Here is a 5,000-nt window from a genome sequence, read left to right on the forward strand (position 1 = left end):
TGTGTGTGTGTGTGTGTGTGTGTGTGTGTGTGCACAAATGAAAGCAAAGTGACAGCTCGCTTGTTTCCTTTTTTTCTGTCTGCGTCAGTCACTAGTTGGACTACAGATGAAAGCCCCAGACGCTAGGAAGACTGTGTATAACTTGATGAGTCACACGCCTGTCCATAAAAGCACTGATTAGTACAGATTAATCAGGCCACACTTTTATTTTTACCTGGCACAAGTTTACGGTGAGTCACAAGAACGTTGGATGATATCTGGTATTGCATATTCATGTGAAACACCCACGCGTGTGCACAACACTGATGCAAACCATGATGAGTAAAGGACAGGAACAAAACGGCATACACACACATAGGCACACATTAAAATGTGCATCACACAAACTAAATTAATTTAAAAACATATTGGAGCAATACATCACCGAAACACGCATATTCTAAATTAGTCCATTTTTTTTGACATTCTGCATGGACATGAATTAATAGTTAACATTTTAGATAAGAGTTATTGAGGCCCTGGGGCCCAACATTGCAGAAATTTAGTAATTTTGTGTGTGTGCGTGCATTTGGAAGGGCAACTGAGTTTGTGTGTACGCGTACTGTAGTACAGCCTATAAGCCCATTAGCCCCAGGTTAAGTGATTTACAGCTTCAGCTTTAAGCCCCTCCTGCAATCTCATCCCCAAAACCCCTGTCTATCTGCTTGCTCTATCTGCCTTCCTTATCTGGGAGATTACACACACACACACACACACACACACACACACACACACACACACACACACACACACACCTGTCAGTCTACTTGTGTACACACATTGCCAGACACAACTCTGAACCGATACAAGCTTGTTGTGTACAGAAAACAAATATAAGACAAGAAATCTACTTATCACCCACATACAAATGCGCACACCTTCACCTCCTCCTTAGAAGGTGTGAACCTGGAGCTGAACACAAAGGAGGTGTTTCATCTGCTCTGTATGTCTGTTTGTTCTCATTGTGAATTCTCTTTATGGCATTCCTCATCAATGCATCTAATAGCTCTATACACTCTGTCTCTTTGTAATGGTGACCTAAGAGAACAAGAAATATGTAGAGAGACAAAAGTGTGTGTGCGCGCGCGATCAACCTAATAAACTTCACGGCTGCTCTTTCACGAAGCCACTTTTATGGGAGCGGCGAGCAGCCTCCAACCTCAGAGACAAAAGGAAATGTAGAAAGCAGCTCTAAGGATAGATAAAAGCAAGAGAGAGAAGTGCTAAATGGTTGCTAGAGCTCCTGAATCTCTCCCCCCGGCACTCTCTTCCCTCCAAACCTACCTCCCCTTACCTCCTCCTCTTCTTCTCCTCCTCTCCCCTGTCTGTCGGCCCCCGTTTTTTATTCTCTATTTCAAAGGGACAAAGAGAGAAAAAAGGAGAAACCAACAGCGGCAAAGCAGCAACTCCTCTTACAAACACGCAGACATTATAATGGGTTGGCTGCGGCGTTGCCACGACAACACACAGGGAGGTTGGGTGGGGGGGGTATGGCGACACCGAGGCAGAGATGGGAGAAAGGAGGAGGTAGAGTAGGTGGCAATAAAGAAAGAGAGAGATGGAGGTTGTTATCTTGGGTGTATTTACCTGTAGCTCTCATGGCTGTTTGGCAGAAATGTCTTTTTGTCTCGCCACTGATCCGCCGTGTCAGTCAGCGAGTCGATGTGTTTATCATGCTGCATTTTCTCGTACGGGAAAGATGGCAGATAGAGTACAAGCTCCCTGCTTGGAAGTAAGCTCACATCTGCATTCAGGAGCCTTAAACACCGCCTCAACTTCGCTTTTACTATACTGGCTTTTGCTTTTTTTCTTTGTTTAAATGTCTGACGTTGCATTATATAATAAGGGTTGAGATCTTTTTGCCTCTGCATTGTTTTCTAGGTCCTTGGCCTCAAGAATTTGGTAAAATGGTAGTGTGGAGGCCTGGGTCGGTGGGTGTGTAGAGCTTTTAAACTTGAGTTTGCGTCTCCTCAAAGACTGTCTGGCAACAGGTTTGGTGTTTCCTACAGTTATTCCGATACGACAAGATTGAAGCATTAGCCGGTCTGTCTATACAATGTGCCATGACGAACTGTCTGTTTTTCTCAATACTCACTGCTCACACACAACATTTCACATAAAAATAGATCCCCTCTGGATATTTTGGCTAAAGGTAAAAGCCAAGCGCGTGGAATAAGTTGCAACCTGTTACCTTCTGCTACTCAACACTACGGCTGAGGTACTTTAGTTGATGATGATGACAATCAATAGTGTAATGTAGAGTCTGTAGGTGGACAGAGTGAGTCAATGGCGTCTCATTCTTCCTGTTGGTGCAGAGCAGCAGACGGGCAAGTGAAGAGTGGGAAAGAATCCAGCAAGACAGAGAGAGAATGTGATGCAAGTAGATCATGTCTAATCCATTGGGTTGGAGTTTATGTGTACGTATGCTTCAGATGTTATCATAGACTACATGTCTATGTCTATGTGGCTAGTGCGCGTGACGTGCAGGTCTGACTGGCACACTGGATGTCTCTCCCGTTTCGCTATCTGCGCTATCATCTTTGCAAGGGTACCGTTGCTGCATCCGGGCTTAGCGCCGCCTAGGATGGTTGTGATTGGTTTAAAGAAATACAAACGTGCCAGAGGTTTTTTTCCCCTAACCCTGAATAGATAAGCATTGTGACATAGGTCTGGCAATATGAGACTACCCTCATGTCTATTTTGTTATCTTTAATTTGGTCAACAGAAATCTGTAGAGCAATAATATGATAATGTCGTAATATAATTGTTGAATTAAATTCTGATACATTTTAATACTGTATAAGAGCCCACTCCTGTATATATATCCTCCTTAAAAGTTGGGCAAAATATACATTCTGCAGATAAAAAAGCCAGTAAACTGAGCTTTGGTAGGTTTAGCCTCCACTTTATCACAGGTCAGAGAAGCTGACACAAAGCACAGCCTCGATTCATGTCTGCACTTTAGCAACCCAATAAGAGCAATTGACACATGAAGTACAGACTGTAGCTTCAGCTTTGTAGCTGTACAAAGCTGAGCCTCTGACATAGAAAATGAGATGCAGCAGCTCACAGCTGTATGAAAAAAGAGTTAGGTCCTTGCCGGTTTGAAGTAAAGATGTCTTCCAGAGAGCGTCTGCAGAGGTGGACAGGCCTGTTGACAGTCTGTGCATGGATCAATTACCCTGGGCTGTGTTGACGGACACAAATACAAGATGAACTCGATGTCTGAATATCAAGTCGAGGCTGTGGAGGGTCAGAGAAGTCAATGATGGAGCCACTGGAGTCAATGAAGGAAGCAGGGAACCGGGGAAAGCTGGGAGACAGAGTTGGTGCAGTAAGAGAATCAAAAAGCGATGAATATAGAGAAGATGATGGAGGAGAATGAGTGCAGAAAGGCATAAACATATGGCTTACACTCCACGCAGGATCGGAGAAACGGTTGGTATGGGAGGTTAGAGAGTGAAACGGAGTGGAGTGCAAGAAGAGGCAGATGGAGCTGGTTAAATCCTTGTCCTGAGTATTGTACCAATTGTGGCAGAGAGGCAGACACAATAGCTGAGCAGTCTCCTGTCGCTTCCATAAACAAGATAAATTGATGGGGCTCCCCCCCGCCCACTAACATCCATAGTTTTGTTTTTATTGCCTTCCAAGAGAAGGGAATGGAAACCTACTCCGGTAAAACAAAATGAAACTCTCTGCTAAATATTCCTTTTCCACTCTCTAAGGCTTTCTCAGTAGCATCATGGGTGAGTGGCAGCATTTGATGCCATTGTCTCATATGAGTAGTTTTGGCTTGTATTAGAAAGTATCTCTTGCAGTCTGGCTCCCATGTTGCTGAGAACAAACTAAAAGGGATCTAATTCAATCAGTTGGGTTTAAAAAGCTGCCTCTTTACAATATGATTTGATTTGATTTTTCTGACTTTAGATAGACAAAACATGATGGGCGTATGGATTTTTCCTCATCTTTGACGATCCCAGGGATGTTTTCTCTGAAACAAGTTCTATTATGATAGACAGAAATGTGTTTCACCGACACAGCTCTGAAGAACACGAAGCAAAATATTAAAAATGGGATTTTTCAGCCAGTAAAACAGAGAGATTACAGAATCCCAGTGCTCACAGAATGGTTGTAGAATAAGAAACAGGAAATGAAAGTACAATAATCCAGGATTGTGTTGATCTCCTTTCAACATATGTTAATTTGAATTGAAGTCAAATCTGAGTAGAACAAAAAACCAGAAAAGAAAGTGAATCAATCTCATCCAAAAATTGGATGGGTTTTAGAGACTGCCATTTTTGCGGTGAAAGATCAAAAAAGAAAACCATGTTTATTAAAGTTGCTCTCTGTCTCTTGTGGTATTTATTCGGTGCTTGTCAACTTGTGGAGGCGGTGTTGTTAGCGGTGATCTATGCTGCCTTCAGCGCCGTCTGTGATTTAGTACGAGCTCTGACTCTGACACGGGCCGGGGAGGGGAGGGTCATGTTTAATGGCTGTCTGACCACCATCTATCTTCCCACCCAATCAAAGACACCATTCAAGCAGACTTGATCCAATCAAAGCCCTATGCGTCACATCGGGATGTGAATGGTGCAGAAAGCCTTGTTTGAATAGACACACCCCTTAACAGATTCTATGGCTGTTATAGACTATCTGCACAACACGTACAGTGTAATACACAGTGACACAAAACATAACTCCATCACTATTATAAGATACACTCGGGTACAGCAATCGTATACTGAGCACTAGCAGCCACAAAGTATTTCCAAGCACAGTTTACAGCACCTACATGCTTGCACAGCAGCAGCTTACATTTGTTGTTTATGCCACTTCTTTCCAGACATAACGTCTGGTAACGTGATGATTTGTTTGTCCTTCAGACAAGTGTTTAAACACTTTCTTTCTTGTATTGAACATTTTGCTGCTGCAGCCTTTCTGTTAATTGGAAGACATTCAGT

This window comes from Etheostoma cragini, chromosome 19 (genome assembly GCF_013103735.1).
Source record: "Etheostoma cragini isolate CJK2018 chromosome 19, CSU_Ecrag_1.0, whole genome shotgun sequence".
NCBI classification, from domain to species: Eukaryota; Metazoa; Chordata; class Actinopteri; order Perciformes; family Percidae; genus Etheostoma; species Etheostoma cragini.